Below are 24,552 nucleotides of genomic sequence, written 5' to 3' on the forward strand. Positions count from 1 at the left end.
TGAGAAACTCGTCGAGTAGTATGTGAGAACTCGTCGTGTTGAATCTTGACTCAGGCAGAAAACGTGAATTTCCTCTGGAACTCGTCGAGTTGGTTTTATGCACTCGACGAGTTTAAGGTGCTGAACGTGAATTTTCTTATGTCTGCTTCAGTTCTAATTTTGTGGTCAAAGAGGATATTAAGGTAATACACCTCCTTATATTCTTCAGTGACAAGACTCCTTTTTAACCATTATAAACACCGGACTCAAAGTATCACTCAAATCTTCAATTCTTCTTGTAAACGACTCAACCCCTCACTTTAATTCCCTCACGCTTTAATTATTAGATCAACTCTCACCCTAAATTCTGCAAGATCAAACACATGAAACCACATAATAACAAGGAAAACAAACATCAAACTTAAAATTCCTAAATGATCCCTAATTACTAGAAGTTTTCAAACATAAACAAACCAAACAAATAAAAATACACAAACAAATAAAAATAAAATTGTCTCAACCATTCAAACATAATAAAATAAAAAGGATAGTCACTCATCGTCCTCGTCTCCTCCTCCGGTTCCACTTCCTCCCGCACCACCATGTCTCGATCTCCAACGGTCCTCCCAACTTTGAATATAAGGGTAGTCGGGAAAAGAATCGTTACATGGTATGTGTATGTGACTCATCATATACTCCAAGGTCATGTTGGTGTGATTTACACCACAGGCTAAATCATCTTGAAATTCTCTCATTGCTAAGTCGTAGGGGTCCATGGGTAACTAAGTATGTAGACAGCATTTCAAAATACTCCTATAGTATTTTAATTGTTTATGTTTGAGTTCCCTAAAACTTTTGGATACGAGGTAAGTTTCTGGATTCATTTCCCAACATGATCACTCCCGAACACATGTTGGTCGTATTTTGAACAAATATAGTTGATCAGGCTATATTCATCCCCAATACGACTACATAACTGTTCGGGTTTAACCACGGTGTTCAATTTCTCCCAGAGACTTTTAGTGTTATAGTTTTAATGCACACCTAGGTATGTATTTTATTCAGAGTGTTTTGGTACCATTGTATTTATAGTTGCATATCATGTATGATTAGATATGCCAGTTCACTATAAACAATGCTCTGATACCAATCTGTCACACCCCCGAACCAGACGGCGGAAACGTCCGGGGGCTTACGTGTGACTTCATCCTTATAGTATCATCACATAGTATATAATTGAAACATAACATCATCATCATCACACATGTAATATAACAACATACATTGTTTACATCGAGTATTGTGTTTGAATATTACATGCCAGAATAATTAAAGTATGATGAAACAAAAAATATAACAAAACATCCATTAGTTTGTTCAGCCCAACCTGCTTCAACGGTTTCCTGATAATACAAGTTAATTTGAAAGGGTCAACATAAAAATGTTGGTGAGTTCATAAGCATGTTCGAGAAAATGATTTGTATAACTTTGTAATCACAAGAAAACCCTGTATTTTCTTAAAATAGTTTAGTATGTTTGTGTCCGATCTTGTATTAATGCATGTATGTTATTGTTTAATAGAATGCCAAAAGTGAATGAATAGAATGTAAAGAGAATGCCCCCAGACAATCCTATGTTGCCTGTAAAAGAGAATGCTGGTACATCAAACCCCGAGGTTGAGTACCGGCGCGAGAATGTTCCCGAGTAATCCAAAGAGAAAAGAGAATGGTCTCCCGTAAATTTCATAATGTTAATTCCTCTAAGTGAGCCGTTATAACCATACTAGATAATGACAATTTCGCCTGTCTTGGCGTTTATGGACGCCGACGGAAAATAGAATAAGGTTTTCGTCACCCTAGACTGGTTTAGTCTAACTGTAGCGAACAGCTCAGGTGTGGGGTGTCATCCCCGTATAGATCTATACACAAACCCCCGCTCTCCCTCCAAGAGACTCTAGTTATAACTACAGGCTACGATCGTACCCTTCAAGTAATCTAAATGTATTTTAAACCTTTTTCTTGTAAGATGAGTTGAAATAAGTGTTATGTTAAACCAATGAAATAAGTGTTATGTTAAACCAATATCATCATCTTTTATTAGATCTTTAAGTCCATGAAGTTTATAACATATAAACACATACATAACTAGAAAAACACACCAAATCATGCATGCATACATAGATCTACACAAAACAACTTGTATTCTCCCCCAAAACAAAGTAAAAATCAAAAATAGGGAGTATGAACTCACTTTGCTTTGAAGTTTTCGGTTTTTGGTGAGGAAATGAGAAGATCTCGGCCCTAGCAAGCTTCTTGAGAAGGTTTTTCGAGATCTATGAAGTTCCAAGAGCATAGATCATGAAATGATGTGGGTTAAGAAGAGATTTTTGGTGTAAACTTGAAGTTAAACTATAGAGTCAAACAAAAACTTACTAAGAGTGATGAGCTTTGATGAAGAGTTCTTGATGTGCCCTTAAAATTCTCGAAAACTAGGAGGATTGGAGGGGGAAAGTTCTTAGTGTTAGAGAGGAAAAAGGGTGAGAGAATCTTGAGTTTGAAAATGAAAAGTGATGGTGGTGATGAAGGCTCTATGGCCGAGAATGAGAAGAGATAAGGGAGAGGGGAGGGTTGACTTATGAAGAGGGTGATGTGAGGGTTGCATGGATACATGCACTCTTACATGGATATCCACTAGGTATTGATGAGGTGTCAACCTATTTCCTTCCTATTTGTTTTTCTTTTTTTTTCTTTTGTTGTTTGGCCGAGTATAAGGGAAAAGAAGAGAGAGAATGAATGAGTTTGGGCCCTTTCTTGATTTAGTTCGAACTTATGAGGCCTAAGATGAAGATTTTCGGCCCATTGGCCCTTATGAGGGTTCACGGCCCAATAGTGATAAGGAAAAGGGTTTACGACCCAATGAAGCCCAAGAAGATAGTTTACGGCCCATTAGGGCTTATGAAACCATTTACGGCCCATCATGGCCCATGAGCGATAAGATGAGTCATTCTAAGTCCACATGACCCAAAATACTTTAGTTTCATGGTTGTGGGTCCAATTAGAGCCCAAATAGGGTTCATTGGCCCAAAATAGCCAAATTGAAAGTTTACTGGTCCATTAGGCCCAACAAGAGGATCCTAGTCCACAATAAACTTGAACCGGGATTTTTAGGGTTTTCAACCCATAGTTGAATATATGAGATGTATTGTGTTAGGTTTTGAACTTCACTCAGGAGTTTGGATTCAAATGGATGATTTCATTTCAGCCTATAACATGATATTCACTTAGAGTACAAGCCTTACAATAGCTGATGTTTACATGAAAATAGAATTTCCTAGCTAAAAATGTCAGTTGTGACAAACGTCTAGTTCTGCTACATTGTTACTTAATCATTCATTGAAAAGAAGACACTCTTGAAAAAAGAAGTTTATACATCCAATGGGGAGCAAAACTCAGATGTTGCTTATCTGAGGGGGAGTAAAATCTAAGAGGGAGCAGACATCATCATTCTACTTCAGATGTAGTTATTCATTCATTATTTCATTCTTTATTAGTTTAGTTTTAACATCATCAAAGAGGGGGAGATTGTTGGGTCGCTCAATTGTATATATTTGATGATGCAAAATATATACACTACAGCTATAGTTAGTTAGTTAGTCTTAAGATATGCTAATGGAAGTTCATATGTAGAAGACTGAATAACATCCCCTGATGACTGAAAGACCTTGAACACTTTATCAGTACCAAAGGCATGAAGACACCATCTACTGAAGATTGATCAGTGTGTCCAGGCGCAAATGGTTATACACTAATGACACACTGATCAGGTGATACACTGATGGTACTATCCGCTGAAGCTGATCAGTGTGTCGCCCTGACGCTGATGACTGAAGCTGAAGTTGATCTCTCTGACGTTGACGATGATGCGCTGATCAGCGAGACTCCCTGAAGCTGATCCTCTTATCAGCTTCTGATGTGTTGGTGCTAATATTTGAATCTGGAGAAGATTTGATCAGATCCATTCCTTATATACCATATTAGTTTATATGTAGATTAGCTACAATCCCTTTAATAAAGGGATATACTTGTATGGATTAGTATATATTCAACATTATGGTGAAACCCTAATGTTAACGTCTTGGTGGCCATCTTTGTGACAACCCGTTTTCTTGGTGAAAACAACCCCTTTTTGGGGAAAGACAACTTTGTGATACTTCTGTGTTCTTCATTGTTCTTTCTTGTTTTAATTTGATCTACAAATCTACAAAGCATTTGGGACTTTAAATATCATTAATCGAAACATAGTACCTAGCATTCTTTTTCAATTACATTCCAAACCAAAACTCAATATAAGTATATTTTTGTACTAGTTTTTTATTTGAATATTTTTTAATTAAAAGACAGATTAAATTAACAATAATTTTTGGTGCTGTATTATTTAATGTATTGTATTATTTATTGACGTGTATTTTCATATCCATAAATCAATTGAAAGATTTAAAATTAATACTAATGAAAAATGAAAGTATATTTGTTACAAATTTATCACAAACCAATTTCGATTATTTTCATTCTCAAATATGTTCCATTAAATCATTGATAAATTCTCTATAGACATGAATGATCAATATCATATTACTAATTACTAATTGCATTTCCTTCGTGCTCAACAAGCATTGTATCTTTTATTGATAAATTTTTATTTTTTAATTCTTAACTAATCATTTGTTTTTAAAATATGATAGTGATGCCAATCCAATAAATTTTATGAAATTTAATGGATTATATATATCAAAGAAAAAATTATATAAAAAAATAGAGTAAATTATACGAATGGTCCCTAATTTATTTTTTTTTAATTCGGAAGGTCCTTAAGTTTGTTTTTGTTTCTTGCTTGGTCCTGTCTTACGTAAAGGTAACATAAGGTACTTATTTAAATAAATTAAAAAAATCAATGGCAAAATAGTTTTTTTAGGTAAAACAGGAACCAAAAGTACAACAAAAACAAACAGTAAGGAATTTTTCCAAGTAAAAAAGAATTAGGAACCAAAAGCGAAAATTACCACAAACTATAAAACCGTTCTTGTAATTTACTCAAAAAATAAAATATCAGATAATTTTATAGAACTTGATGAAAATACAATAATTTTTGAAATTTGAAACTATGTGTATATTATTAAAAGATTTATTGAAAATATGATTCATCAAGCGCATCTAGTGTAGTGGTATCATAGTACCCTCCCACGGTACTGACCGGGGTTCGATTCCCCGGATGCGCAATTTTTATATTTATCTTTTATACCTCTCTACCCTTCTCTCTCTACTGTTTTGTTCATATTTTTCATCAACCGACGGCCGATACCATTTCCCGCGCACCGCACATATTTAGGCCACTTCTTGGAGCGTATTTTTCATTTCTTTTCTGCTCTTTTGTTTGAAATACATTTTCTGAGATCTTAATACTGCATGTCAATGAAATGGAGGAATTTAACCTCTCAAAATTCAATCTTGATGGCACTTTTACACCCACTACGTTACCAATCCACTCCGTCGCCATCTTCTTATGCAGCCATTTTCAAGTTCTTGACCGGCTTAAATCTTCTGAAATTAGGCCAACAAATTCACTCCCATTTAATTATCCGCGGACTTAATCCCAACTCATTCCTCGGCGCAAAGATGGTTGCAATGTACGCTAGCTCAGGTGACATCGACTCCGCCATTGTTTTATTTGATTCCATTCGGCAAAACGCGTCGATCCTTTTGTATAATTCGATTATTAGAGCGTGCTCGCTTTACGGTCTTTCGGAGAAAAGTGTTGGTATTTACTTGGAGATGAATTCGGCTGGGGTTCCTGGTGATTACTTCACATTTCCCTTTGTGTTAAAAAGTTGTGCGAGTTTATGCAATCTTGGGTTTGGTAAATCTGTTCATGGGAAATGTTTAAGAAGTGGGTTGGAGTTTGATTTTTATGTGGCAACGTCTTTAATCGATTTCTATGTGAAATGCGGTGAACTCCATGATGCTCATAAACTATTCGATCAAATGCCTGTGAGAGATGTAGCCTCCTGGAACGCATTGATTTCCGGGCACATGAAAAACGGTATGGTTCATCTTGCTGAAGATTTGTTTTCAAGAATACCCAATAACAACAAGAACATCGTATCATGGACAACAATGATCTCTGGGTACACACAAAACTCCTTACCAGATCAAGCACTCCAACTGTTCGATGAAATGACAACCGATCTCTCAAACATAAAACCAAACTGGGTAACAATAATGAGCATTCTTCCCGCTTGTTCCCAATCATCATCACTAGACCAAGGCAAAAAGATTCACAATTATGCCACCAGCATCGGTCTCGACTCAAACCCATCTGTCCAAACAGCACTAGCCGCTATGTACGCCAAATGTGGGTCCCTTTTAGACGCCCAAATTTGCTTCCAAAAAATCCCCCAAAATCGAAAAAACTTAGTTTCATGGAACACAATGATTAGTGCATTAGCAGCTCACGGATACGGGATCGAATCCGTGTCCACATTCAATGACATGGTTCGAGCCGGTGTCCAACCGGATGCAATCACATTCACCGGGTTACTATCTGCATGTAGCCATTCGGGTTTAGTTGACATCGGGTTAAACTATTTCAACTCCATGAAGATTGCATACAACATTGAGCCAAGACACGAGCATTACGCATGCATTGTGGATCTTTTGGGGCGAGCCGGGCGATTAAAAGAAGCATATGAACTCACTTTAAAAATGCCGATGACACCGGGAGCAAGTATATGGGGTGCGTTGTTATCGGGTAGTAAAAATTATAGAAATCTTGAGATTGCGGAGATATCGGCGAAACATTTGTTTGTTTTGGAACCCGAAAATAGTGGGAGTTATGTGATTCTTTCGAATATGTATGCGGAAGCCGGAATGTGGGTAGAAGTGAATAATTTAAGAGACTTGGTAAAGGCTCGAGGCGTAGAGAAAAATCCAGGTTGTAGTTGGTAGGGTGTGCATTAAAACCGAAACCGAACCAAAAACCGTGAAACTGAAATTTTTTAAGAAATCTACAGTTGGAAATTTTATGAGATTATTATGGTTGGTTGGTTTTTTTGTGTTAAGAGTAAAAATTACAATTTTGTTTTAGAGTTAATTACACGAATGGTCCCTATGGTTTGTGGTAATTTGCACGTTTGGTCCCTAATTTATTTTTTTAACTCGGAAGGTCCTTACTATTTGTTTTTGTTACACGCTTGGTCCTTACAGTTTGTTTTTGTTACGCGTTTGGTCTCTATCTTACCTAAAAATACTATTATTTAAATAGAGAAAAATTGTGAGGTAGGTAAGGTAAGGTGAGGGAGGTGGGGTTGGGGTGTGTTTATTAAATAAGTTAAAAAATCAAGGGAAAAATGGTTTTTTTAGGTAAAACAGGGACCAAACGTGTAACAAAAACAAACAGTAAGGACCTTCCGAGTTAAAAGTTAAGTTAAGGACCAAACGTGCAAATTACCCTAAACCATAGGGACCATTCGTGTAATTTACTCTTTGTTTTATAACATATATAAATTCCTTGGTTGATGAATTATTATTAGAGTTTTTTTTTTGTTTTTATTGCATTTGGTTGGTTGTGATGATTGATATAAGACAAAAATGCAAAATTAGTCCATTTGGTTTGATTTTTTTTTTTTAATAACTTGGATGGAGATTTAAAATCATAAATTTATGGTGGATTTAGTCCGAGAAATTTGAAAGGATTGTTATGTTTTTTTTACATTATATTTTATCTCTTTTTAGTGTTTTTATGATTACAAAATAAAAAGATATATCACCCAACACCCATCTTACCCTCTCAACATCCTCTCCTCCCTCCCTCCCCTAATCATACCCTCTTATCTCAACAAACATTTAAAAAAATAATAATAATAATAAAACGACCTCATTTTATCTTTTCTTTGTTCACACTTATTACCTTAGAACTCTCATCTCATAGATAGACTCCACAAAATAAAGCAACAAGAAACAAATCGTTTTCATGTTCCTCCGTGTGAACTTAGGTTTTCAAATAGTTCCCCTCGCCATTTGGTTGCTTCTCCTTGAGGTTATGTCACGTCAAGGAATTAATCGAGCAAAACCTCCACCCTTGGTTAAGATTCTAAGGCACCATCAAGACCCACATGTTATCAAATTTCATCTGGTATGATGTTAGGGCTTGATTGACCCTGTTGTGGTATTCCAATTGGTGCACAAACCCTACCTGTGTGTATTTTTAGGGGTTTTCCGAGTTCATAAGAATTGAAGGAATGTTTCTATATTTTACGAAATTCCTCAAAGATGCATTTTTCACACTTTTATTGGTTAGTCTTCAACAGGTTTAACTATTTAGTTGGTATTTTTATTGTTTTATACAACCAAAAAACCGAAAATGATCCAATTAGCATAGGTCGTGTTCGGCACCCGACATTCATCCCCCCCCCCTCGGTATAGATCTATCAGTAACATGTGATGGGCCCTGCCCAACACATTCATTAGGCCCCGCCTGGCATCGGGCCATTCCCGATATAAATACAAACACATACAATACATGCAAAAGTCACACAAACAACTAGCATCCTATAACCATAAACCAATGAGCCGACATTAGTGCATTCGACCCGAAAATAATGTGAGGAGACTCACCTCAATCGGTAAATGAATAGATCTCACAGACGAACTGTCGGTGCTGAAGTCCTTCCCATTAACATATCCACAAAGCAAACCTTAATTAGCAACTATGGTAAATACTCCAACTTAGCAATTCCAAATACCAAGATAAATCCTCATTTGGGTAAAAGACCATTTTGCCCTTCTAAGTCATCAACCCCTTACAGTTGACTTGAAGTCAAACCGGTCAAAAAGTCAACCGTTACCCTTTGTTGACCTACGCGTTGCGTACTCTAGCTCTATATTGGGCGTAGAGCTTCAGTCCAGAAAAATGGGACTCAATTAGGCTACGTGGGGTGTAGCATGAATTACACATGACGTATTGCCTCAGGCTCCAATACTCACATTAAGCACTTATTTCATTAAGACCTTTCACTCAAAGCTCAGATTTGGTTCATAATAGCTCCATAATGGATAAAGTTTCCAACTTTATCCATTAGGATGGTACAAATAACCAAGATCTAGTCTTTAAGTCTCCACGGGACCAAAAATGAATCTTTCTCAACTGAATCTATCAAGTCCAAGTCTCCAATCTTCAGATCTGAATCAATATGATGCTAAGATGGATAAGGTTTACAGTTTTATCCATAACAAGGTCACAAATTTTCAAGATCTAAACTTTATGCACTAAAATGACCAAAAAGTAGAAAATTTGACAAATAACTAGATTTATGAAACCAATGAGCAAGTTAGAAGCTTTTTACTCACAATGGTCCAGGAATGATGTAATCTTGTTGGATCTATACTTAAACTCTTCTTCTATACTCTTTTCCACCACCTTGCTCTTCAAGATTCAACATTACAATGGAGAAATAAGCTCGTAAATGATGCCAAGGCTCAAAAACAAGAGAGAGGAGGCTAGGGTTTCTCTAGAAATGATCTTAGGTGATTGAGGCTGTTAATGTGATGGCTTCCCATAAGTTAGAGCCCTTAAATGGGGCACAAAACTGAAGATTTTGGGTTTTGATCTGACCAGATTACGCCATGCGTAACTCAAATTATGCCCAACGTAATTCATTAACACCCATTACGCCCAGCGTAACTTTTAGTTACGCCTAGTGTAACCCAAAAGTTCCTAATTTTCCCTTTCAATTTCAAACATCCATAACTTCTTCATTTCAACTCCATTTTCGGCGCTCTTTATATGCATAGAAAGGTATTAAAGATCCCCACAATCCTATCTAATTACTTTTGAATCAAAACATACCGAACTAAAATTCTTAATTCATGAAAGAAGTCTGAAACATCACTTTTCCCATTTTACCCATTTGCCTCTAAAACAAAAACCAAGGGCTTGGATCACATAGTCAATATTATCAACATCCAATAGGTTCTAAACCTTATTCCCTTGAAGCCCAAGGCCTTTAATTCATTCATTTATTGTCCAAAATCCCAAAATAAGAACGTCTCGAAACATAGTGTTACAATATAACTGCCAAGGTCCAAACCTTGGTCTTGCATACAATTTTTCGGGAGCCATATCCAGGTCTTTCATACATTTTACAAGGGTCACCACCTGGTCTTCCTACATAACATAACATAACATATCATAATTGTTGAAACATGAAAAGTGAAACTCTAGCAATCACAAGTAATAAAGATTTGAAGTCAGCTAAGTCCGAGATTTGTGAAGTCCGAGATAGAGATGGAGTACGAGATGGATATCATTTCGAGATGAAAGGCAGTTCCGAGATTTACAGTCTGTTCGAGCATTTAATGTTTCTTGTCTTATTATTGATGTAACGTTTCATAGGACTTTCCTTTATGTATCTCTTAGATAATCATTTTGTCAGTGATTGATTATTATCCAGTTCTAGGAATGTTTCCTAGTTTGTACGATGTTCCTCCTTAGTCTATTTAAGGAATGAATTGAATGACAAGAAACATATGCGTTGTTACTCCAAAGATAGCAAAAATTCTCTTTACTTCAGTTTCACTTTTCTCTCAAGTTAAGATCTTTCACAACATACTTCATTCAATATTAGAGTACTTTGTTGAATCTTTTCTTCAAGTCCTAATTGAGTCTGTGCAATCTCGAACTCTATATCGTGTACAAATATTTTCATTTTCATCTCAGAAGTATCTTATGACAATTCATCTCGGAACTTCCTTTCTCCGAGATCTCTTTCTTGAAAAGAATTTCAAAAGGTTTTCATTATTTTTTTTTTTGAAACGTTTTTCTTAATAACTCAAACAGTTATTTTTTTAATAATTATCCTTTAATCATAGAAAATCACACTTTTTGCATACGTCTCAATAAAGTAAACATCTTTCAAATGAAACGACGGTTTCCATTTTGCACGTCTTGCCATTGTGTCTTTCGTCCTTGCATGTCAACTTATGCCAATTGTGGCAACACATTAAATGTGATCCATTTCAAAATCGGGTATAATCATTACACTTTTTTCTCAACCCGACCCGATTTTTCAAACTATAAAAGGACCCCAAAACTCACTTGATCCTTTTTTACGCTCTCATCATCTTCTTCCCTAACTTCCTCTGCAAAAACTGTTCTCCAAGATCAAAACCTGCAACAATGGATTCATCCCAAAATGCCCCTCAAACCTCAAAAATTGTTCCCAAGAAGAAATCCTCCAAAGGTTCTACTTCATCCTCCTCAACTGAACCCTTCCTTCGTGACACCACGCAACTCTTTTCTCTGGATCCCATGGACTATGATGAGTCCATCAGGGTAATGATCGAGTTCATATCCCGTTATCCCATCGTCATTCTACTCATAAAAATCCCCAATCCCCCAATTTCACTTCATCTTCTTCACACTGCTTTTGAAAGAATCAAAATTGAAGATGAGGTTCTCGAAGTCAAGATAACTGGAGATCGTATTGTGCCTGTCTCCAAACAGACATTTCTAAGAGCGATTGGAATTCTAGAAAACCCTAAGGGTTTTATCGTACAAGAACCAACGTCTGAAGAGTTTCATACGTTCCTCAACCATATTAGGTATGCAGAAGAGTTCAAGGCGAAAAAATTTAAGAAATCGGCAGTTCCTGGCCTATGGACGGTACTCATGCACCTTATCCTTCGAGGTCTCTCAGGAAAACATGGAGGAACAGACACCATGAGCAAATATTGGCTCTGTGTTGTCTACAGTATCTACTCAGAGAAGACGAATGTTGTTGACCGAACCGAGGTCTTCTGGCAAAATTTTCAGAAGTTCTTTGGAAGAGAAAGCCTCAAGAGATTTCGAGTCTTCTAGGCTCTTACCATTCAACAGCTCTACCGAGAGAGGCAAGAACCAATTCATGTCAAAACCATTCCGAAAGAGGTATTTCTAACCTTTAAAGCTATCAAAACTTATCACCTTCCGAACCAGGTATCTTTCGGACCTACACGTAGACTGCCTGAACACATGTTGGCCTCATTACCATCCGATTCCCTTTTCTTGAAACATCATTTAGAGACTTCGATTGTATACAACCCAACACAATCTACCCCAGTCTCTATTGAGTCCACCTCGGATGTGGCCAAGCCAGTCTCGACTGGTGGAAAGAAAAAGAAGGCAGCCAAGCGAAAGACTTCTCCCTCTAAACCAAAAGCTAAAAAAAGAGCCAAATTCGATACTTCCTCCCAAAAGGAATCTATCAAGGACATTTTAATTGACTCTGGTCATCCTCTCACCCCACCCGACCACTCTTTTGAAGTACCCTTTGGAGCTTCAAAACCACTTGCGCACACTCACAGGGAGTCTCCACATAATCCACCCTCACATTCCCAACAAGGTGGTGCCGGTGTTGAACAAAGTTCCTTGCACCCCCTGGAACACACCCACGAGTCACCTCAGATATCCCTCCTTCTTCTTCTACACAAGCACGATCTGAGGCCCCTGCCTCAGATCCTAAGCTTTCCGAAGCCGGGGTAGTCCCTCCAACCTCGGAAGCCACAAATGGTCTGATACCTGGCTCAGGTAAAGGAAGACAGATTGGTTAGATTTTGTTAGCAGGGCTCACATAAGGCATTCGGAGCTCACTCGATCCCAAGTTGAATCAACTCTCATCTCCATGAGAAATCGAGCTATCCAGAGCAATAGACCATTTGTTCCTCCATCTGACGATGTCACTGATCAAGAATTTGCATCAGTAGAGACTCACCAAGAAAACATCATCTCGGACAATCCTCCAAAGTCTACCCACCATGATGCATTTCATCCTGATCCTGATGAAGAGCATTCGACTGAATTCATGTTCGATGATGACCGCGTCTCCATTGTTGCTCATCTAGTCTTCTCTTCCTTTCACACTCTATAGAATCCATCATCATCAAGGCCCATCTGTGACTTCGGTATTTTATCATCTTCATCAGAGCCTGTTGATGAAGAAATTCAAGTTGATGACCAAGTAAAACACACACTTGGAGGTGAAACAGAAACGAATCCTCCCAAGGAAAATCAAACAGCCACTGCAAACAATCCTGCTCCTTCCAAACCTCCATTCAATCAAGAAAGTGATAAAGATAAGTCTGAGAGTTCCACCTCGGACACTAGATCATTAGCTAAAAATTATGCTGATCCATTTTCCCTGGTGGAACTCTGAGACAACGTGTCTGCTACAATCTCCAAAGTGGAAACTTTAGACAAGTCAGTTGTACAGCTTGATTCCAAAATCGATGCCAAAGTTTCTGGTCTCGACACCAAGCTTGATGCCATTCTCCACTCCTTATCCGAAGGAAAGAAACCTGGGCCCTCGGATGCAGAAAGGGTAGAACAGCTGGATCAACTCATCTCTCTCCGACTCAAACACACCATTAAGGAAGTTGAGCAAAAATATAACTCAAGTATGGACCACTACTTTGACACAATAACCACTATGCTCAAGGTTCATGATGACATGATCAGCGCCACAAATGATAAAGCAAACCCATGTCAGGCATGAGAAGCAAATTCAGAGGATGGAGAAAAAGATCAAGACGAAAGACGAAATGAATCTCATCATGCAACAAGTCCTCATCAAACTCCTCCGAGCTTGTTTTAACATAGTTGACGTTCCAAACAACAAGTTCGATGAAATGCTTTCCATTCTTGCCACCCTCTTCGATCACTTGAAAGCTCAAGTTTCTACCGTTGAAGCCTGTGATGCCCTTACACTGCAGATGAACACCAGTTTCCAAAAGGTGTTTGATAGGCTCTCGGAATTCAAAGAATCAGCTAGACTTGCCTCAGTTGCAGGGCCATCCGATTCAAGAGGGGGAGAATGACCAATCAAAAGAGATCATACTATCTCTTGGAAGCCTGCCTTGGAGTTCAATCTCCGAGATGAATTTGACGATGATGATGTTCAAATTGTGTTCACAGGTATTCCTTCTGATAATGATGATGAAGTCGAGTACATTACAAATGTTATGGTTGGAATTGAAGTTCCAAGGAAATTTCCAGCAAAATCTCTCTTAGAGGAAGAACGAAGGATATGGTCTGCAGTTACCTAGCCATCTTCCTTGAAACAAGTCTTACAACGAAGTCGTGAACTGGCCAAAGTCAAGACAAAGCTCACAGTTAACGCATTCCGAGCCACTCAATCAATGATGCCTCCGATTCCCTCTCCGAGAGTAGTTCCAATTGATGAAGGTTCTCCACTTCGGAAACCTGACGACATCCTGGAAGAGCCTTTGATTCCTCTGCCTCCTGAGTTCAATATCGATGAGAACATCCAGCAAGTCATCTCTGACTTGAACAAACAACAAGACAAAGGAAAAAAGCATGTCTCGGAACCCCAAAGCTATGAACCAACTGCCAAGATGTCATAGGGGTGGTCTCACACACAAATAGATCAATCCCTTGAAGAGAGCATTCAGATTCAAGCTCTCAAAGACAAACTTAATCCAATGCTAGGGCTATCCCCACTTTTTCGTGAAGGAATAATTCATGATTTGGTCATTTTTCCGTTCATGTATTATGATCTACCAACCCAAGACTCGGACCAGATTGATCTCCCCATCTCTCCCTATGGAAAATTCTACATCAAGTATGTTCCTCTCCACCCAGATGATGATCCTCAAATGATCATCAGGACCGAAAGAGAAAGACTGAAGACATTCTACTCCATGAACGCACGTCCTCAAAAAGAAGTGTGGTCTCGGAAGAGAATTACAAAGATCTATGGGTTCGGAAGAAAAGTATTAAGCAAATTCGACTTAGACTGCTTGTTGCACAGGTATTACATCTGTAGTGGTGTTGATTATGATGGCATGTGCGGAATTAGAAAAGATCTAGTGAAACTGGAGGTGGAGGGGAGGAAACGATTGATTCGAAGCAGAAAAAAAGAAGCATCGAAGAGGGGGAAGAAAAGAAACTAGAGGTGGAGGGATTTCGATAAGGGGCTGTCACGGTGGTTTCAGCAGCAGCAACACCACCGTTGATGGCGGTGGTGATGAACGCATCTCCTGATTTCGATTCACACTATGAGCCAAGGTATGATACGGAACATATGATTCACATGACTAACAAGGTCTCGATTCGTGCTTGATGTGTGTGTATTATGCAAATGTCGATTCGTGACCCCATTTGATGTTGGTCGTTGGTGATGGAAACAGGTGGTGAACGGGACTGCTTCGGCAGTTCTCGTGTTCTTTATTCTTTTTTTTTTCTTTTTGATTGTTTGAACAGAAATCAATGGGAGGAATTGGTGTTTGATTTTGATTTTTGACAGGAAAAGGAATGAGGAAGAACTATGGAGGTTTGATGCTCTGATTAGGGGGTGTTTGAATGGTGCTTGTCATTGAGAGAGAGGGAGAACGAGGGTTGTGGAGGGAGGAAGATGCAATCTCTATGGAGTGTTTGTGATGCTGAGTGTGAAATGAGATATAGAGTTTCAGAGAGAGGAAATGTTAGAGAGGGGTACAGACGGGTAGAGTGTACGTAAATTGGTAGCTTCCATATCTGATTTGTCAAAGATTTTGAGAATGTAAGATGTGATTTTAGAAAGATATGTGTAAGATTGTGTTTGGTTTTGGCTGTCAATTGAAAGAGGAAAGAGTATAAGTTTTATATAACTAGGTGTAAGACCCATGTATTACATGGGTTAATTAAAAAAAATATAAAGGTCTAAATATTTAAGAACTTTAGATTTATAAGAAAAATAATGAATTATTAAAATTGATTTTTTTTTATCTTTTAAATTTAAATAAATAAACAAAATAAAGTAATGAGCTTTAATTTGGGAATTTTAAAATAAAAATGTAAGTTTGCTAAGGTCATCCGTAATGCTCTCCACACGCATGGGTCGTGGAGAGCTTCCAAATCAGCAACCACGAACCACCCAAACAAATGGGGTACTCACAACGACCACGAAGAGAGAGAAAGAAGAGTCACAGAAGAAGAAGTCAGAGAGAGGAGAAGAGAATGATTGGGCGTTCTCCTTCGTCCTACCCACCACAATCGACAACGAAGACGAAGGATAACGGTGTATAGGGGTGGTGTGCACGAACCATTCTCGTTGCCACGTCAACCACGGAGCCTATCGTGCTCGGTATACCGGAGGGTCTAATGAAATTGATATTCATTTATTACTACATTTATTGTAATTGTTACATTAAAGTATTATGTGGAATTTATGAAAATAGAAAAACCCATAAAATGACATGTGGAAAAAAAATTAATTCAAAATAACCACAAAATGACATTTGACAAATTGAATGCGAGTGTGACATGTGACAAAAAAAACCTTCATTTGTTCGAGTAAATGTATTTGTTTCAATATTGTGTGTATTGATTTAATTAAATATGTATTTGTGTATGAATTGTTGAGAAATTTTATTGGTTATATTCATGCGATATATATATATATATATATATATATATATATATATATATATATATATATATATATATATATATATATATATATATATATATATATATATATATATATATACGGAAAACGACATACAAACCCTTAAGTTTTCACGAAAATGTCGGTTTCACCATTGGACGTGTTTTATGTCCAATAAAGCCCGGAGTTTTTTTTTTAATTTGTTCATTTTTACCCTTGTAGCCGGTTTCCAGGTAACCTACGGTTACCTAATGCGAGTAAAGCCCTTAAATTTTCAAAAATGTTCGGATTTACCCTTACCTTGATTGTTATTTTGATAATAATAATAATAATAATAATAATAATAATAACAATCAATGTAAGGGTAAATCCGAACATTTTTGAAAAACTTAAGGGTAAATCCGAACATTTTTGAAAATTCAAGGGCTTTACTGGCATTAGGTAACCGGTAGGTTACCTGGAAACCGGCTACAAGGGTAAAAATAAACAAATTAAACAAAACTTCAGGCTTTACTGGACATAAAACACGTCCAAAGGTAAAACCGACATTTTTGTGAAAACTTAAGGGCTTTTATGTCATTTTCCCATATATATATATATATATATATATATATATATATATATATATATATATATATATATATATATAAACTAATACGTTAGGAAATATAAAATTATTAATTTGTTAAACATTGGTCTCTTAAATTAAAAATTGATATGTATATCTAATATATATTTATGAAAATTTAATCCACCACATATAATTGATTATGACATATGTCTTTTATATATATATATATATATATATATATATATATATATATATATATATATATATATATATATATATATATATATATATATATATAGTGTTGTTATATAATTTTAATTATATCACATATATGCATTGTGTTTACATGATTGTCACATATTGTATATTTTACAAAACTCTAATAATACGATTTGCATTTGATCATAAAACATGTCCCGCACATCTATATATATAGTTGCACACGATTTTTAGAAATGTTGTGTTATTTTTACCTTTAAAATTCACACCAGTCGTATTGGACCTTTACATCTTCTCCATAATACATTACCACTAATAGAAATCATGTCGAAAACATTAGTTTAAGGTTTCGCGATTTATAAATCTGAAAATGTCTAATTTTTCAACTTTTATAAATAGTTTTATCAAAAATATTTCAAATATGAATTTGAATATTAGGCTATAGCCTAAGTCCAAAATGCTTTCAAAATTTCCATTTGAGGTGTGCAAGTCCCTCAACAGATAGAGACAGTTTTAGCGATTTTAAGAAAATCAATATTATATTAGTTTTGGATTCTTAAAACGGTCGTATCTTTTGCATACGAACTCCGTTTTGGACGTTCTTTATATTTTCGGAATCAGAGAAATACGTACTACGAGACTAGAGTGTTTGTATTGCTCAAAACTGCTTAATATGAAATTTTAGTTTTTCAGACGTATTCTTAGGGTCGCAGTTTGATTTGTTTGCCAGATTATATATTTAGAAGTAAGATACCATATGGTATCTTATAATAGTTGAAATGAACTCATTTATTTCACATAAGATGCACTAAAACTCAATGAGGTAGATTACCAAGTGGTTTACTGTGAACTTGACCGTTCACAGTCTTTGACCTAAATTTTGGGATGTCACACATGTCATTCGTGAGAAGAGCTCGGTGGGCCTATACACACACAACGAAGATATTTGTTTCCATGGTTTTGTAAACTTAACTTTGATAATGTATGGTTTTCAATCAATCAAATGTAATTCAATGGTCTTTGAAACAAATGTTTAATTGGTTAATTTGTTTTATAAACATATACAAAGAAAAGTTCATTATTGTTTTTCTATATTTCCGATACTTTGTTACTCTTTTAAGTCAATTTTATTTTGGTTTTTACTTGCTATACCAAGTCATTTTATAATGACAAATTTACATATATGGTCAGTGTTCTTTACAAAAAGTTAAAGGTTTAATTCCCTAAATTTTTTTGATGATGATGTTACGTATGGTTTCAATTTCATGGTTGTCTCATTTCATTTTGTTACAAAACTTACCTCAAATTAGTATTTCACCTTTCATTTAATTGTTTATTTTTTTTATTAATTATTTTAGATTTAAATTAATCTTTATTACATAAATAAACTACCTAACCCTAACACCCCCACTATTCAATCACCTTTTCCCCTGCCAACATTGCGTTCTTTCTCCCTTCATTCTCGTTGTTTATGTCTCCTCGACGATCTATCATCGGCGATAATGGGTGTAGACAGATCGTATTCTTCATTGGTGAACCAAGTCGTCGCCCTTTCCTTGCCTATATTACCCATATCGCACCACCATATATAACTCCCCCTCTCTCACTTATATATATATATATATATATATATATATATATATATATATATATGTATCGACAACCACAAGTCATCCGCTTCTATCGTGTCCATACAGCCAGCGCCTTATTGTTGATACTTTTTTTGTTCCAACAATGACGTGGAGGCGTCTCCCTTTTCCCCCTTATTCATTTCTCAACCACCATACACCTATCTGATGCTTATTTCCTTCTTTAATATATATATATATATATATATATATATATATATATATATATATATATATAAAATGAATTTATATATATGAATTCAATATTTCAACTTTTTGCAAGTATTAATGAATTATTTATGCATATATGATTTGAATATTAATTAAAAATTTCAACATTTGGAGCAAAAAAAAAATTCAAATTGGAGCAAAATGAAAAATTTAAAATATTGAATTCATATAAATAAATTTATTTACATTTCTTAAACTAGACACAAATATTAATTAATTTACATCAATAGTATAAACATACAATATAAATATAGGCATAAACATAAATATTTTATTTAAAAATAGTAATTTTTATTACATAATAACTAATAATAAAATCTAATAATTATTTTCTGGTAAGAAATTATTCGCCAAAAAAAGCTATTTATCGTCGCCGCTTTGCACGGGGAGACATCTAGATCTATAAAATCATTTTGTTAGCAACTTTAAAAGAATAAAAACGATTCGTTTTCTAAAAATCATCATTTTAATTTAGCTACTTTAAAAGAATAAAAACTTCTCATTTTTCTAGAAATAATGTTTTTCTAAAAGTAATAATAAAATCTAATAATTATTTTCCGGTAAAAAACTATTCGTCAAAAAAGCTATTTATCATCGTCACTTTGCACAGGAAGACATCTAGTTCTATAAAATCATTTTGTTAGCAACTTTAAAAAAAATAAAAACAATTCGTTTTCTAAAAATCATCATTTTAAATTAGATACTTCAAAAGAATAAAAAACTACTCACTTTTCTAAAAGTAATGTTAATCCTAAGAACTAATATCGTCAAATAGTAATCGATTGAAGAACAACCCTCCTCGGTACTTGATTTTGTCTTTGCAAACACAAGTGTTGAAAAGCAAAAATATATGGGGTGAGAGAGGCTCGAACTCTCGACCTCAGGATTACTCAGAAAGCTATGAGACCTACGCGCTAGCCAACTGCGCCACCACCCCCTTGATGTTACAGGCTTCAATACAAAGTTTATGACAGTTTATGATAAAAAGAGATGTAGTTTATATTGATAAAATTTTGAGTAAAGCACAAATCTGATCAATGGGTTCGTTTGGTTCATCCTAAAAATTATTGCAAATCCGTATAACTTTAATATCTTTAATACCCAGGCTCTAAAAAGTTATTAAATAAGGCTATTAAGCTCCTAGTCTCCACTTGCCTAAAAACACAACAAATACCACCGACTTTTTTCAGTTAACAAGGCTACCAAAACTCCAAAAAGATAAATTACAAATAATATTCCATTTATAGTACACCACAACATTCCCACAATATATCGTCTATGCCATCCTTTGAGGCTGGATATACGCTCATGTTGCAACTTTATAATATGGCATGCGAAGCCTAATTTATTATTTTGACATGACACATCCTCTACCAACGTTTTAATAATCTTTTCATATATCGGAGGTAGTGTTGCATGCTATGGTGGTGTTGGCTTTGGTGATAGTGAGTAATCATGTAGTAGGAAACGAAGCGGTAAATGATATGGACAGTTCATTGATTTTGAAAACTCTGTACGAAAAGTAAAAATGGGCCCATAAAATTTCGGATTAGCGACAAATTAGCAATAGATAGCTACAAATTAGCAACAATTAGCAACGAGTTAGCACGTATAACGAAAGATTACAGACAGATTAGCGACAAATTAACAACTATCCAACAAATTAGCAACAAATTTTCGACGGATTAGCTGTTGATTAAAATTTTAGGCCTTTTCACGACACGAGCTATGTGTAATTGCACATCCAACAACTCCTCAGGCCACTGTAACTAATGTGGCGACTAACGTGGGAATGATGGAAAAAGATGGTGTTTGTATATATAGAGAAATAAATATCAATATACTCTTAATCTAAGAAAATATATACGTCCACCAGCCAACAACTTACTCATCTACACTACCTCTGATGTGGGGATGGTGTTAGTAACTTACGCATCTACTTATGCATTGTTGTTGTGAGGATGTTTATACTTATGTACTACCTATATATACACATCACTATGTACAAATGTGTAGAAAAGGACTTGACGCTTATGCACTACCTCTGACGTGGGGATAGTGTTACTTAACCCCTTGTGTAATATATATATATATATATATATATATCTATATCTATATCTATGTATATATACTTATAAAAGATGCATTTTTACTTGCACCACATGCATTTGAAACCTCCATGATTTTTCTATTTCTTTCTAATAATTATTACAAATTTGTTAATAATGTTAAATTAATATAAAAAACTAAATTCTAATCATAAATTAACTAAACTACAATATTAAAATATCATATTTTACTTCTATTTATAAAATCATGACTTTAATTTTTTAACATATTATAGTTGACTTATTAGTTTAAATATGTTGTCGTATGTGAGCAATTGTCATTTTAAAGTCATAACTTTTATATAATTTATAATTTTATGCAAAAGAGTTAAATTATTACTTTCAATATAATGTTAAACGGTTAACTTAAATCAAAATTTCAGTTAAACTTGAAAAAAAAATTTGTAACATCTCAGATTGATCAGGTTAGTTTCTTAACTTTTGGAATTTGAGTCTATGGCATAACTCTGCTTACGTTGGGCGTAGAGGGCTCCGAGTGTGTACGCTGCGCGTACTTCTCATACGCTAGGCGTACATGGCTCAGACCAAAACCCTAGTGATTAGGGTTTGTGCACTATTTAAACCCCATTATGACCCCAAGACATTCCCTCACCTCAGCCTCCACTGTCATTTCGACCCTCTTAGCTAACCCTAGCCATTTTTGAACCTCTTGAGCTTTGTAGTGAGATTTTGAGCTCCTTTAGTGGTGAAGAAGGTGGTGCAAGAAGAAAGTTTTGTCTCCAAGACTTTAGATCCAACATTTGCTACTCATTTGGCACCACATTGAGGTATAAAGCTCACATCTTTGCTTTTGTTTCCTTAAGTTCTTGGTTGGGGCTAGATTTCTCCTTTGGACCCAAAAAGATTAGATCTTGGTGAGTATGAGCTACTCCCAAGCCTTTTAGTTGCATTTCCAGTTAGGATCTAGTGTCTCAATGCTTAAAGGTGCAAGCTTTGATGTAGTTTAGTCCCCATTCTTGAGATAAGACGTAGGAAAGGGCTTATGAGACTTGATCTTTGTTTTTGGACTTCTTGTAGCCAAGCAAGGGCTTAAGGTTTGCAACTTTATAGCCCTAGAGGTCTTAATGAGTCCAGATCTTAGTTTTGGACGTAATATCTTAATGCATTACCGTTTTACTGAATGTTTAAGGTACCACTATTGATAAGGGCAAGAGCCCGACTTGATGGCGTGGCATGCATTCTCCAGTGATTTCATATTTTGCTTTTGTACTCTGAACTTTAAATAATATGGCTATGTAATGGGATTTTTGGACATCTTGTGGTTGATATTCATGAAATTAAAAGTTAAAAAATTTCTGTAAAATTTAGGTTGTTACAAAAATCAAGAGGTTACAAAAATCAAGAGACTATTTTATAAATAGTTAGAAGTTATAAATTATAGTGGTAAACCTAAATTGTAATCCTAAATTAACAAAAAAAACCATAAAACTATTTTTTATAATTATCAGAATTTTCAAATAAATAGCTTAAAAATAACATACAATAAGAATAGTTAAAAGTAATATTATATAAGAAATTATAATGTTTTCTTTAAAAACAAAAACAATGTTTGTTGTTTTAAATAATTACAGTCAAAGAAATTAACAATATTCATCAAACAAATTTTAAAAAAGTTAATTTCTAAAACCAAATTAAACTAATTAAGAGTTTTCAAATACATTGTTTTAAATAATTAAAACAACAATAGTTAAATGTAACATTATATACAAAAATTATATTGTTACCTTTAAAAACAAAAACAATGTTTGATGTTTTAAATAAATTACAATGATAGAAATTAAAATATTAAACAAATAAACTTTTTAAATTTAATTAATCATAACAACAATTATAAATATCATTAAACCATATATTATATTTAATTTTATTCATGAGTAACCTGCTGGTAGAGGTCATTGAGATAATTGGGATTATAGAATTTTAAAAGATGTCTACATTATCATATAATTAAAAACAAACAATGTTTATACCAACTTATTATAAGATTTATTATATAAGAGTTAACAATAAGATCGTTGATATATTTAAAAAACATATATTTGAAAAGATTTCAAATATATTGTTGTATTTTGCACAACACGCATGTATTCGTCTAGTTGTATAATATAGAAAGCAATTATAAAATAAAAATAATACATTTCACAACCTTTAGGGCACTAAAGAATTTGAATTTGTATATATTTGTAATCTTTGCCCGTGCAATAGCATGTGATATTGTTAGGTGCATTAAACCTAAACAAATGATGAAAGGGTAATAAAATCACCGCTTGAATGCAAAGGGTAGCGTATGATAAGCACAATTGAATCTACAAAGACGTGTCTTAAAAGTCAATGCATTTTGTGTAAGGCACGTATTGGTCAAACATAAATTTAAATGTGAGATTTTAATTAAAAGTAAAACTAAAAGTAAATAAATTTAAGTAAAATAAAACTTAATAAATTTAGATGATAAAAACAAGTTCAGTTCCACGATGACTCTCATAATCTTACAAAAAGCGAGTTTAGTTCCGCAATAACTTTTCTTAACTTTTCTTACAAATTTGTCAATATGCTTCATGGCCTTAGTATCTTAGGGTAATTCACTTTTGATCTTATAGAATTTTACGTTGGGCTTTTAACTAACCCTGCAACATCCCAAAAATAAGACCCAAAAATTTCATTTTTTATTTAAATAAAACCATACTTAAAAACATTATCATACAATCCAAATAGACCAAAGTATGTCACTACATCATATCATATCAGAGTAAATCACAAAATGCGGAAAATGTGGCGTGTGCTCTACAATCATCTCGGGCTCTTCCCTTTCGATCCTGAAGTACATGAAACGTAAACTAAAAACCGTAAGCACAAGCTTAGTGAGTTCCCCAAGATACCACATACCATACATTAAACACATACTGGACCCCCGCCCCGCATTGGTCCTCGCCCGACATCGAGTCCCACTCGGCCTCGGGCCCCGCTCGACATCGAGCCCCGCTTGGGTTACAAATCTATCATGCATTAGGCCTCGCCTGACATCGGGCTCCTCCTGGTACACATATAAACATATCAACATATAATCATGCTAACGCATACGATAATCACAAAGCCACTGGCATATAAAACAATCATCGGGCCTCGCTTGACATCGAGCCCCGCTCGATATACGTACCAACACATAACACATGCAAAAGTCACGTAGACATCTAGCATCCTAACATAACAATCATGGGTCGACATTGGTGCCTTCGACCAGCTAAACCCAGTGAGGAAACTCACCTCAGACTGCTGAATCTCACAGAAAAATAATAGGCACATATAACATGTATTTATATTAAA

At 35.1% G+C, this 24,552-nt stretch overlaps 2 non-coding genes and 1 pseudogene across 2 annotated transcripts; 2 read left to right on the forward strand and 1 right to left on the reverse strand.

Moving 5' to 3' along the window:
* Positions 1 to 5,183: 5,183 nt before the first annotated feature.
* On the forward strand, positions 5,184 to 5,254 carry TRNAG-CCC (transfer RNA glycine (anticodon CCC)). The gene has a single exon. It is a non-coding gene; the product is annotated as a tRNA-Gly (tRNA).
* A 63-nt stretch (positions 5,255 to 5,317) lies between these two features.
* Positions 5,318 to 7,065, forward strand: LOC145125081 (pentatricopeptide repeat-containing protein At2g20540 pseudogene; annotated as a pseudogene).
* A 12,888-nt stretch (positions 7,066 to 19,953) lies between these two features.
* On the reverse strand, positions 19,954 to 20,039 carry TRNAM-CAU (transfer RNA methionine (anticodon CAU)). Its single transcript is given in 2 exon segments — positions 19,954 to 19,989; positions 20,002 to 20,039. It is a non-coding gene; the product is annotated as a tRNA-Met (tRNA).
* Positions 20,040 to 24,552: the final 4,513 nt, after the last annotated feature.

Source organism: Lactuca virosa, chromosome 7, assembly GCF_052849685.1.
Source record: "Lactuca virosa cultivar CGN04683 chromosome 7, Lactuca_virosa_CGN04683_v6, whole genome shotgun sequence".
NCBI classification, from domain to species: Eukaryota; Viridiplantae; Streptophyta; class Magnoliopsida; order Asterales; family Asteraceae; genus Lactuca; species Lactuca virosa.